We start from the raw sequence: 14,415 nt of genomic DNA on the forward strand, positions 1-14,415 counted from the left end.
ATCCTACTTCCGTAGTGATACTGCCTTGGAAACCCAAGGAGGGGTCACTATGAGTCGGGGCCGACTCGACGGCACATAACAACAACAACAACATGGTGTTGTAAATGGAGACCAGTCATTATCTGTTCACTGTTAATGGTTGTGAAAATATGATATAGCTTTATTCTCATAAGAGAATTTGCAGGTTTTCTCAGTAAGAAATTATATTAGGGAGCTGTCAAACATTTGAATGCTATTTTCTGCATGTATAGTGGAACATACAATGTTTACAAACCATTGCTTAGAGAATACACATCACAGAATATGTACAGCATATATCACTCTAAATGTTGTTTTTGGTGGTGTTAGGTCCTGTTGAGTTGGCTCCAACTCATAGCAACTCCACATACAACAGAATAAAACACTACCTGGTCCTGTGCCAGCCCCAGAACATTTGCTATACTTCAGTCCATTTTTGCAACCACTCTGTCAGCCCATCTTGTTGAGGGCCTTCCATTTTTTTCCTGACCTTCCACTCTACAGAACATGATATCCTTCTCCAGGGAATGGTCCCTTCTGACAATGTGACCAAAGTAGGTGAGACAAAGTCTGGCCATACTTCCTTCCAAGGAGCATTCTGGGTACACTTCTTCCAGGACATATTTGTTACTTCTTCTGGATGTACATGATACTTTCAGTATCCTTCAACAATACCACGACTCATAAGCATCAGCTCTTGTTCAGTCTTCCTGATTCATTTTCCAGCATATGCAGGTGATTGAAAAGACCATGGCTTGAGTTAAGCACACCTTATCTTCAAAGAGACATCTTTGGTCTCCAGGACTTTAAAGTCTTTTGTAGAAGATTGGTCCAGTGCAATATGATGACTGATTTCTTGACTGCTGCTACCATTGGTGTTGATTGTAGAACCAAGTAATATGAAATCTTTGACAGCTTCAATCTTCTCCCCATTTATTGAGATGCTGCTTACTGGTCCATTTGTGAGGATTTTCTTTATTTTGAGGGGTAATCCATACTGCAGACTGTAGTCTTGAATCTTCCTCGGTAAGTGCTTCAGTCATCTTCAATTTCAGAAAGCAAAGTTGTGTTGCCTGCATATTGCAGGTTGTTAATGAGTCTTCCTTCAATCTTGATGCCATGCTTTTCTTTATATAGTTCAGGTCTTGGATTATTTCCTCAGCTGATTGAATAACTTTTTATACTGATTGAATAAGTACGGTGAAAGGATACAGCCCTGATGTATTCCCCAATTTTAAACTGTGCAGTATCCCTTTGTTTTGTATACATGACAGCCTCCTGGTCTATGTACATGTTCCTAAAGAGCACAATTAGGTGTTCTGGAATTCTCATTTTTCTCAATGCTATCCATAATTTGTTATGATCCACACAATTGAATGCTTTTGCAAAGTCAATGAAACACAAATAAACATCTTTCTGTTATTCTTTGCTTTCAGCCAAGATCCATCTGACATCAGCAATGGTGTCCCTCATTTTGCATCATCTTCTGAATCCACCTTGCATTTCTGGTAGTTCCCTGTCAATATACTACTGCAACCACTTTTGAATTATCTTCAGCAAGATTTTACTTGTGTGTGATATTGATATTTTTCAATAATTCTCACATTCTGTGGATCACTTTTCTTTGGAATAGGTACAAATGTGGATCTCTTCCAATCAGTTGGTCAGGTATCTGTCTTCCAAATTTCTTGGCATATGAGAGTAAGTGCCTTCAGCGTGGCATCATTAATTGAAACATCTCAATGAATATTCTGTCAATTCCCTGGAGCCTTGATTTTCCCAATTCCTTCAATGCATCTTCAACTTCTTCCTTTACTACCACTGGTTCCTGATCATATGCCACCTCCTGAAAAGAATGAACATTGACCAATTCTTTTTGGTATAGTGACTCTGTGCATTTATTCCATCTTCTTTTAATGCTACCTGAAGCATTCAAAATTTTGCCCATAGAATCTTTTAATATTCTAACTCGAGGCTTGAATTTGTTCTTCAGTTCTTTCAGCTGGAGAAGTACTAAGTGTATTCTTCCCTTTGGTTCTCTAATTCCAGGTCTTTGCCCATTTCATTATAGTAATTGCCTTTGTCTTCTCAAGCTGCTTGTGCTTTGAAATCTTCTCTTCAGCTCTTTTATCTTATAATTTCTTTCATTTGCTTAGCTACTCTCCATTCACCAACAAGTTTCAGAGTCTCTTCTGACATCCTTTTTAGTCTTTTCTTCCTTTTCTGTCTTTTTAATGACCATTTTCTTTCTTCATTGATGATGTTCTTGATATCATCCCACAATTCCCCTGGTATTCAGTCACTGGTGTTCAGTGCATCAAATCTATTCTTTAGATGGTTTCTAAACTCAGGAGGGATATAATTAAGGCCATATTTTGGCTCTCATGGACTTGTTATAATTGTCTTCAACTTCAACTTGAGTTTGGACATGAGCAGTTGATGGTCTGTTCTGCAGTCAGCTCCTGGCTTTGTTTTGACTGAAGATATTGAGTTTCTCCAATGTGTCTTTCCACAGATGTATTCGAATTGAATTCTTGTGTACTCCATCTGGTTAAGTCCACATGTATAACCACCATTTATGTTGTTGAAAAAAGATACTTGAAATGAATAAGTCTTTGGTCTTGCAAAGTTCTATCACACAATCTCCAGCATCATTTCTGTCACCAGGGCCATATTTTCTGACTACTGGTGATCCTTCTTTGTTTTCAGCTTTTGCATTCCAATCAGCAGTAATAATCAACACATCTTGATTGCATGTTTGGTCAATTTCAGACTGCAGAAGTTGGTAAAAAATCTTCAATTTCCTCATCTTTGGCTTTGGTAGTCAGTGTGTAAATTTGAATCATAGTAGTATTAAATTGTCTTCCTTGTAGTTGTATGGATATTATCCTATCTTTGACAGCATTGTACTTCAGAGTAGATGTTTAAACATTCTTTTTGACAATGAATGACACACCATTCCTCTTCAATTTGTCATTCTCAGCATAGTAGATCATATGGTTTCCTGATTCAAAATGCCAAAATCAGTCCATTTAAGCTCACTAATGCCTAGGATATTGATCATTTTGTGTCCCATTTCATTTTAGGCAACTACCAGTTTTCCTATATTCTTACTTCCTACTTTCCATGTATCGATTATTAATGGATGTTTGCAGCTGTTACTTCCCATATCGAGTCATGCCACATCAGCAAATGAAGGTCTTGAAAGCTTTATTCTATCCATGTCATTAAGGTCAGCTCTACTCTGAGGAGGCAGCTCTTCTCCAGACATATTTTGAGTGCCTTCCAACCTCAGGAGATCATCTTCTGGCACTATATGGGACAATTTTCATGGCTACATATAAAGCTTTTCAGTAATATATCAGACAGTGTTTCACAGCTAGTCATAAGATTTTCACTGGTCAAATCTTTGAGAAATGGATGACCCCTTCCTTCATCTGAGTTTGTCTTAATCTGGAAGCTCTGATGAAACCTGCCCAACATAGGTGACCCTGCTGGCATTCAAAATACTGGTGGCATGACCTCCAGCTTCACAGCAACATGTAGTCCACCACAGTACAACAAAATGACAGATGAGTGGTGGATCACCATAAATAGTTGCCTAATTTTGTTATCAGAAAGCATTGTTTCCTTTTTTTTTTTTTTTGTAACAAATCTAGGAGGAAACAAAGAAATTGAACAAAAATGTAGGTTTATATATTTAAAAGAAAAATGAGGTAATCTGAGTACTCAATCCTTAATATATGCAATCAATGTGTAGCTGAGTGCTAAGGGTATCATCTCTATCAACTAGTGTTTCTTTCCTTTTTCTATGGGAGAATGCTTAAGAATACAAACTCTGAAGCAAAACCACGTAGGTTTGCAAACTCCTGGTTTGTTCACCTTGTACAAGTTATTTAAATTTTGTGATTCTCAAAGAGAATAATAATAGTTCCTTCTTCCTCGGAATGTTGGGAAGGTTGACTAAATTAATGTGTATAAAGTATTTAGAATATAAAGAATCTGGCAGGTAATGTTAAATATAAATAATATGAATGGTAATAAAATTAAATAACCTCTTTATCCCTCTATTCATCCATACGTGCATTTGTTCATTCATTTAGCCAACATTTGTTAAATTCTCCAGGTAAAATTTGGATCCAGTTATATCTGACTTGCAATAACTAAAATGTTATCATATTCTTGAATGCAAAATGTATCATCTTGGACATTTTACAGTCAGGATTATCTTTATAGTTTTCATGTTTTGGTAAAAATGAATACAAACTACTGGTCCAGTGAAAAAAAAGACGCAGACCTTATACCATTTGAACTTTTGATTGTTGCCTTTAGAAACTTCTGTGTGTGATTGCCTTAGCAGAATATGGCACTATGTGCAACTACAGCATTGACTAAGGTTTCCCTCAATGTGAAGAATTTGAGGTCTGATTTACTAAAATTAGTGGCATGAAAAGAATGGATGATGTAAATACCTGATAATATTTGTAATTTGGAACAGAATATTATGATGTGGCTTTCTTGTCTACTTTAAAAGATCAACTAGCTGTAATAATTAATCTTGTAATTTTTCTAGTTACAGCCTGTCATGTTACTGTAGGAATTAAACTATTTAAAGGTATTGTGATTGGAGTTTTATGAGAGGATCTGAGAAACACTATCCTGTCTCTCTGATTATTCAGTAACCATAAATTGCCTTTTAGTTGTTGTTTCTCTGGCACAGTTTCAGATTTTAAAGTACTTTGACAGATGGCCTTCTAAGAATGTATCTAGGAAGAGAAGATGTGATGATCTTGTGTTTAATGATATACTAGAAACTTACCAGATTTTTTAAACAAGCAAAATGTAAATTATATCTTTAGTATAAATTTCCTATAGGTTATTTAGGTATAAAGATAAGACCAGCGGAAAGTGGGAGATGCTAAAATGACTTGCCTCTATTTATGATATAGTTATATTTCTAAACATGCTAGATTAAAAAAGTTTAGATTGCTGAAAAGAATTCATATTGAGTTAAAGTTTTTGTTGTGTTCATTGTTGCTTTTTGTCATTGGTGGTGGTGTTGCTTTGTCACTGTTAGTGCTTATTCTGTGATTGTTGTTGTTGTTGTTGTTATGTACCCTCAAGTCAGACCCGACTCATAGCGACCCCTCGTTGGGTTTCTGAGGCAGTATCACTACAGAAGTAGATTGTCCCATCTTCCTTCTGAGGAGTGGCTGGTGGGTTTGAACCGCCAGCCTTCTGGTGAGGAGTCAAGTGCCTTAGGCACTACACTACCAGAGCTCCCTTATTCTGTGATTAGCAGGCCTAATATAACATGAGTTATTTGAGTATCTTTATTGACCTAATTATTATCTATCAACTATTAAAACTAATAGTTATACCAATAATTGAGGCCAAACATTTACCAATAATACTGAAAATTATATATGGGACTCTAATTCTTGAAAATAATAAAACTAATTATTTCCTGGATATAATCTCATTTTATTTTAAAATGTTACCGTAAAAATTGCTTAAACTTATGCTTCTCATAAAATGCATACACTAATTACTAAGATGAAATAATTACTCTGGTAGCATAGTGCCTAAGTCACTTGACTGCTAACTAGAAGGCTGGCGGTTCAAACCCACCAGCCACCCATTGGAAGGAAGGTTGGGCAATCTACTTCCGTAGTGATACTGCCTTGGAAACCCAACGAGGGGTCGCTATGAGTCGGGTCCGACTCGACGGCACATAACAACAACAACAAAAATGTCACTTTGGGCATTAAAAATCTATTAATGGATAATAACTAGAAAGACGTGGAATAAAAAAAAATGTATGTTAATTTATTGATGTGAGATTAATGTTGCTATGGAGAAAGAGACATGCTTTCATTTTACACCTTTATGCATTTAATATTTGTTTTTGAAATTTACATGGCTATTTTAGAGAATAGTGACTATATAAATGCCAGTGAGGTTATTCTCTATTTTTTAATCACAGTTTTCTTTTAATATTAACATCATCCTGAATATTACTTCAAAATATTATTTGAAGTATAGGCTTGATACTAATAAGTCTGATTATGTTTAAATTTCCTTCTTTGCAAATAATTTGCTTTGATTCACTACTAAAAGCAATTAACTTTCTGTACTTCATGATTTTTAAGCCTTTAATCAAACCAAACTATACCTAATGGAACATTTCAATTCATAGTTTCTTTTTATTAAAAGGATATCATTTCTCTAGAACTATTGACATTTAAGCCAGTTTCTGTGGAATGGTATTTTCAAAATTTCACTGAGATCATATATCAAAAGATTCAGTTGCAGGCTTTTAAGATGACGTAATTGAAGGTTTCGTCTGAATGAACAGATTGAATTTTTATTTGAGAAAGGAGCCACTAAAATACCTTCTTTCCTCAGAAGAGTCCATGGGTAGCAGGTGTGTTGAGAATACACTGTAGCTGTTTTTTCTTGGTTCAGCATTATAAAATGAAAACAAAACAAAAATATATGTATAGATATATGTATATATATACATATGTGCTATATATTTTATGAAATATATAATGCATATTGCAATATATTCACCTGTCTGCCTTGCTTTTCTCATTTAACAATTTTAGATATGTTTATAAGATAATACAGAAACTACAATGCTCGTTTACTTTAATATATTTAGGTATTCATTTTCTTACATTCAAATGACAGGTATACATTCTAAAACAAATATAGAGGAGTAATCACTAATATGTGGTAAACTAGAGGGTCAGTAAAAACAAGAACAACCAGTTATGAGATAGATTGACATAGTAACCACAACATTGGACTCAAACAAACTAACAGTCATTAAGATGGCATAGGACTGGACAAAATTTTATGGTGTTATACCTAAGATTGCCATAAATTGCAACCAATTTGATGGCAATTTATAACAACAATCATTATATGTAGGCTCAGTAAAGCAATGATAATAAACACACATAATGTCTCTCTCTCTCTGTCTCTGCCTGTCTCTGTCTAGATGGCTATATATAAATAAGTATGGATATATATTGAAACCAGGACAATCTGGAACTTGATGGGACTGCCTTGTTTTTCCATATCTCACACATTTTTCACCTTTGACAAGGCATAATCATAGCACTTTTTCTACTGCTCCTTTTAGTGGAAAATATTTTAGTTTTCCTTCTATGACTGTTTCTGCCTTACACATGTTCTAACTTTTACAGGTTTTACTGTATATAAGGATTTATCTATATATACATTACTTTAAACAACCCAGTACATGCATACATATGTACAAATATAAATATCTGTCCAAGCCTTGGCTAATTGTTAAAAAATATTTCCTATATATTATATTTAATAACAACGACATTAGCTATAACTGAAATAGTGCCCCCTATTTGTTATAAATGTTTTGCATGTATTAATTCACTTATTCTAAAAGTAGTTGGACTGATTATATTTTGGTATTTTTGAGAGAGCTTAGAGTATGGTTATGATTTCCTTGAATAATGAAACAAGCAGAAATGACACAAACTCTGGAGGAATTACTGTTTAACAGATGGTGCCACTGCAAGAGTGGAGTCAAACAGAAATTTTTAAATAACTCCAGATTAAAAAAAGAAAAAAAAAAAAATTAAAAGATATTCCACATTAAATTGAACTCAACAAATAGCTCTTTTCCAAATATAGAAATGCTTAATTATTATGTCTACAAGTGATTCCAGATAAGTTTGTTATACTGAGTCAGTTCTCTGCATTTATAACATATATGGAATGTACTGAGAGAAACCAGATAATAACACAGTTCCTGCCCTGAATGGCTACACTTCCACATAAATAAATAAATAAATAAATAATAAAAATATATACATATGTGTGTGTGTGTGTGTGTGTGTGTATATATACATATGATGGGTGATGGGAGCTCTGGTAGCATAGTGCCTAAGGCACTTGACTGCTAACCAGAAGGCTGGTGGTTCAAACCCACCAGCCACTCCTTGGAAGGAAGGTTGGGCAATCCTACTTCCGTAGTGATACTGCCTCGGAAACCCAAGGAGGGGTCGCTATGAGTCGGGGCTGACTCGACAGCACATAACAACAACAACATACATATGATATCAATAACAATTTTCTCCCCTTTGGTTAAATTTTCTTAAAATGTTTATTTTGAAATCATATAAAGAACCAAAGAACCAAATTTAGTAAGATAATATAAAATCAAAATGTAATTTAGATAATAGTATTTTCTTAAATAAACATGGATTGTATATAAATAGCAGAAGAAAACATAAAATAAGCCAAAAGGCTGTTCATAGGGAAAAATCTCTTAAATAAAGTCAATTATATGCTCATGGTATGAAGCTGGATGAAGACATATATACTGATAATTTCCACAGTGAATAGTTTATGTATTTTACTATTCTCTGGACTACTTCATATTGGTAACACTCCTTTCTCTTTTACTTTACCATTATACCAGCTCTCATTAATCTATTCAAAATTACCATGTATTTTCACTAAAATTGATTTTTTAAGTTAAAGCTTTTATTTATTTGCTTATTTATATTTTGCCATACCTTTTAAGGAGCTACGGTGGTTAAAAACTTTCAACTGATAATCAAAAGATCAGTGGTTGGGACCCACCAGCCACTCTACAGAGAAAGATGGGCAGTCTGCTTCTGTAAAGATTTACAGACTTGGAAACTCTATGTGATAGTTCTGGTCTGTTCAATAAGGTTGCTTTGAATCTGAATCATTTGATAGAAGCAGGTATACATTTAAAATTTTCATTTATATTTTGCCCTCAAAGTGTGGTATAATTCAATGGCAAAAATACCAAGTCAATAGGAAAAGAAAACAGCCATTAATTTTATAATTTATTTCAGTCTACATAAGCAACAAAGAAATATTTATCAAAATAGCATTTTTATTAAATCCACTAAAATTCCACGTTATACCTGACCTATAAAAATAAATTCCCGACAAAAATATTTTTCCCAAAATTAAGGGTTTTAATATTATATTTTTGTTCCTTTTGTACACTATACCAACTGATCTACTCATTGCCATTAGGTCAGTTCAGATTCACAGCAACCTCCTTTGGGCTTCCAAGGCAGTAAATCTTTATGGAAGTAGATTGCCCAGTCTTCCTTCTGCAGAGTGGCTGGTGGGTTTGAACCATCAACCTTCTGGTCAAATGCCTTAGGAAATATGTCACCATTGCTAATGTCAGATGGATCTTGGCTGAAAGCAAAGAATACCAGAAAGATGTTTTCTTGTGTTTTATTGACTATAAAAAAAAAAAAAAAAAACATTCATTGTGTGAATCATAACAAATTATGGATAACATTGAGGAGAATGGGAATTCCAAAACACGTGATTGTACTAATCAGAAACCTGTACATAGACCAGGAGGCTGTTGTTCTAACAAAACAAGGGGATACTGCATGGTTTTAAATCAGGAAGGGAGTGTGTTAAGGTTGCATTCTTTCATGATACTTACTAAATCTGCATACTAAACAAATAATCTGAGACACTGGACTATGTGAAAAAGACCATGGCATCAGGATTATTGGAAGACACATTAACAACCTGTAATACTCAGACAATACAACTTTGTTTGCTGAAAGTGAGGATGACTTGAAGCACTTACTGACGAAGATACTGCAGTATGGATTCCATCTCAACATAAAGAAAATGAAAATTCTCACAACTGTACCAATAAGTAGCATCATAATAAAGGGAGAAATGATTTAAGTTATCAAAGATTTCATATTAGTTCCATAATTAACATCAATGGAAGCAACAGTCAAGAAATCAGACATCATATTTCACTAAGCAAATCTGCTGCAAAAGACCTCTTCAAAGTGCTGAATAGCAAAGATGTATCTTGGAAGACTAAGTCATGACTAACCTAAGCCATGGTATTTTCAATTGCCTCACATACATGTGAGAGCTGGACAACAAATAAGGAAGACTGAGGAAGAGTTGATGTTTTTGAGTTATGGTGTTGGTGAAGAGTACTGAAAGTACCACGGACTGCCAAAAGGATGAACGAATTTGTACTGGAAGAAGTGCAGCTGGAATTCTCCTTGGAAGCGAGAAAGGCCAGATTTCATCTGACTTACTTTGGTTGTTGTCCAAAGGGACCGTTCCTTGGAGAAGGATATCATACTTGGTAAAATGGAAGGCAGTGAAGAAGGGGAAGGCCTTCAATGGGATGGATTGACACAGTGCCTGCAATGATGGGCTGATCAAGATAGGTATATCAAGAATTGTGGGGCTGGTACAGGGCCAGGCAGTGTTTCATTATGTTGTAAAGAGAGTTGCTAAGAGTCGAAGCTCATTTGATGGCACCTAACAACAACAACAACCGACCTACCATCTGTCCAGTTTTGGGACAGGCAGCACTAAGCACTTTATTTTTTATTTATGTTCTAGATACTATAACTTCTTTTAATTTGAATATTTACATAAAGAGATATACAGACACATTTAAAAATGTGTCTATGTGTGTTCAGTATGCTAATTTCACAAAACTTATTGGTAAATGAGTTGCATTTAACTTTTGCATTTTTCCATATTACAATGTGTTCAGAATTTCTTTTTCACATTTCAGTTATTGAACTACTAATCTACTAAGATTCTTAGTATAACAGATTGCATTGACTAAAAATCACTTGGGAGCTCTGGTAGCGTAGTGGCTAAGGCACTTGACTGCTAACCAGAAGGCTGGCGGTTCAACCTCCCCAGCCACTCCTAGGATGGAAGGTTGGGCAATCTACTTCCGTAGTGATACTGCCTCGGAAACCCAAGGAGTGGTCTCTATGAGTCAGATCCTACTTGAAGGCACATAACAACCATATATATGTATATATATAGTTGTTATATATGTATATATATTGTTGATATATATATATATATATATATATATATATATATATATATTGTTGTTGTTATGTGCCATGGAGTCAGACCCGACTCATAGTGACCCCTCCTTGGGTTTCCGAGGCAGTATCACTATGGAAGTAGATTGCCCAACCTTCCTTCCAAGGAGTGGCTGGGGGGTTTGAACCGCCAGCCTTCTGGTTAGCTGTCAAGTGCCTTAGGCACTACGCTACCAGAGCTCCTATATATACATATATATATATTTCATTAACAACCTGTGATATGCAGGTGACATGACCTTGCTTGCCGAAAGTGAAGATGAGTGGAAGTACTGATAAAGATCAAAGACTACAGTCTTCACTACAGTCTTTTTAAACTTATGGATTACACTTCAATGTAAAGAAAATGAAAATCCTCACAACTCAACCAATAAGTAGCATCATGATAAATGGAAGAAAGATTTAAATTGTCAAAGATTTCACTGTACTTGGATCCACAATCAACACACATGGATCATCAGTCAAAAAATCAGATGTTGTATTGCACTGGGAAAATTTGTGGCAGAAGACTTCTTTTAAAGTGTTGAAGAGCAGAGATGTAACTTTGAGATCTAAAGTGCACCTTACCTGAGCCATGGTATTTTTAATCACCTCATAGGCTAGTGTAAGCTGGAGAATGAATCAGGAAGACTCAAGGAGCATTAATGCTTTTGAACTGTAGTGTTGACAAAGAAATCTGAAAATACCATGGACTGCCAGAAGAACTAATTAATGCATCCTGGAAGAAGTGCAGTCAGGATGCTCCTTGGGAGCGAGAATGCCCAGACTTTACCCACCTACTTCATCATGTTGTCAGAAGGGACCATTCACTGAAGAAGGATATCATACTTTGTTAAGTGGAGAGTCAGTGAAAAAGGGGAAGACCTTCAACAAGATCTATTGACACAGTGGCTACAATGACGGGCTGAAGTATAGTAAGAGATTATGAGGATAACACAAGACCAGGCAGTATTTTGTTCTGTTATACATACGGTCACTATAAGTCGTAGTCAACTTGATGGCACCTAACAACAATAACAATGATATATATAAAATAAACTGCCCATAAATGTCTATACTTGGGAAATTTAACCACTTACAAGAAAGCACACTGGTAAAGTTTCCTCTTGTCATTTAGGAGTTCTCCCAAATATGACTTCATTCTGTATGACTCAACATTATCAAAACCAAACAAACTAAACCCACTGTCATCAAGTTGGATCTGACTCACAGTGACCCCTCCCTGGGTTTCCAAGGTGATATCACTACAGAAGTAGATTGCCCAAATTTCCTTCTCAGGGGTGGCTGGTGAGTTTGAACCACCAGATTTCTGGTTAGCAGTCAAATGCCTTAGGCACTACACCAACTGATCTCCTATGACACAAAATATGACCCTGAAAAATACGAATAAGGCAGTAGTAACAGAAAGCAGATCAGATAGTGATTCATCTCCTAATTTATTAAAAAAAAATTAAGTGTTTGGCATCATACAGAATTTAATGATTCAGTAGATGATAGTAAATAAGATACAAGTTTTTTAATTTTATAGAGAGTATAGTCTGTTTGGAATAAACCAATTTATATTTAAATGTGCAAACAAGCTACTTTATCAAAACATTCTTGAAGGATCTGGAAAATATCAAATATCATCAAATATAGAAAGGCATACATGGTAACAGAAATCAGATAATAGATAATGAATAACACTATGTAAAAATTCCAAGATAGCAGCAGTTCACAAAAGGTCATTACAAATCCATCTAGCTACCAATCTCAGAGTTATGAATTTATTTAATTAATTATTATTATTTTTTGAAATAACTAATTCCAGTGTGGTTTTCCTCCAGTATTTTTTTAAATTTCCCTGATAAAAATGACTCAACTGAAACACTTACTAAAAACACAAAAAATTGTCCTTAATTGACCTAGTGAGTCAGAATTTACTGAACAGAGCACTACTAATCTGTACTTTTAGGAAATACTAGCCCAGAGCCACTTGGAAAATAGGAAGCACCTAAGTATGATAAATTGTACATGGCAAAGAGAAGTAGTAGCTTCTAGCTGGCAGATATTGATACACTCCTTAGCAAAACTTGATGTATAGAAATAAAGTGTAAGATACATGTAAATAATGTACTAAAAATTACATAAACAAATTAACGTATGACTCATGTGGAGGGACTTCTCTAGTAAAGTAAAGGATGTACCATATGAGGAAGATTTAATGCATTCATGGCTGCCGCACACTGAATGGATTTAAAACTTTTTAATATACTTTCCTCAAAGTATTAAGACACAAAACAAAGATCAATAAGCCTAATGTTCTGAGTTATGTTTATTTTGTGTTTAAATACAAGTAACAAATACTTGATTCTATCTGTAATTTGTCTCAGTCTTCTAACAGTATTGGGAACAGAAATTGATGAATGATAGTTGCTTATTCCATTTGACACAGTTAAGGTTCATGCTTTCATTGTATTTACTCCATTTTTAAGAACAAGATAAACATGATACTACATTGGGTGAATATAATTGGTCATATAATTAACACTTATAATTTAAACACATTTATTCCATTAAAAAATTATGATGATCAACTACCACTTGTTGGTCAGTACATCATACTGTGGTAGCTTGTGTGTTGCCATGATGCTAGAAACCATACCACTGGTATTTTTAAACACCAACAGCGTCACAAATTTCAGCAGAACATCCAGACAGAGAGAGAAAAGGAAGAAAGGAGGTGGTCCACTTCTGAATAACTTGAACAGTGAGAACCTTATGAATAATAGTGAAACCTTGTCTGATACAGAGCTGAAAGATGAGCCCCTCAGATTGCAAATCAGTCAAAATACAACTGGAGAAGAGTTGCTTCCTCAAAGTAGATTCAACCTTAAAGGCATAGAAGGAGTACTGTTTTTAGAACTTTCAATTGTTGGTATGGCAGACTCACAATGAGAATACACAGTTACAAACATGCATTAATAATCCAAACATGGCATGTATGATGTATAAATCTAGGAAAATTGGAAATTGTCAAAAATAAAATGGAACACATAAAGATTGATATCCTAGGTGTTAATAAGCTAAAATGAACTGATATTGGTCATTTTGAATCAGACAATCACATGATCCACTATGCCACAAATGATTGATTGAAGAGGAGTAGTTTCTCACTCATCATCAAAAAGAACATTTCAAAATCTGTCCTGAAGTTTAGTGCTGTCAGTGATAGCATAAGATCCATGTTCCTATAAGGAAGAACAGTTATACTACTGTTATTCAATTTTGCAACCCAACCACTAAAGCTAAAAATGAAGAAACTGAAGATTTTTACCAACTTCTACATTTTCAAATTGTCCAAACATGCAGTCAAGATGCATTGATAATTGCAATGTGAAAGTTGGAAACAAGGAAAAAAATGCAGTTCGTGGCCTTGGTGATAGAATTACACTGGAGATCAAATGATAGAAAG

The 14,415-nt window shown here is 34.8% G+C and overlaps 1 protein-coding gene across 1 annotated transcript in view; it reads left to right on the top strand.

The window, feature by feature from the left end:
• The window catches only part of EPHA5 (EPH receptor A5), a 617,348-nt gene that overhangs the window by 422,317 nt on the left and 180,616 nt on the right, over nucleotides 1-14,415 (top strand). The gene's annotated exons all lie outside the window — the stretch shown is intronic.

Source organism: Orycteropus afer, unplaced genomic scaffold (genome assembly GCF_000298275.1).
Source record: "Orycteropus afer afer isolate SDZICR_OR568_19922 unplaced genomic scaffold, OryAfe1.0 scaffold00414, whole genome shotgun sequence".
NCBI lineage: Eukaryota > Metazoa > Chordata > Mammalia > Tubulidentata > Orycteropodidae > Orycteropus > Orycteropus afer.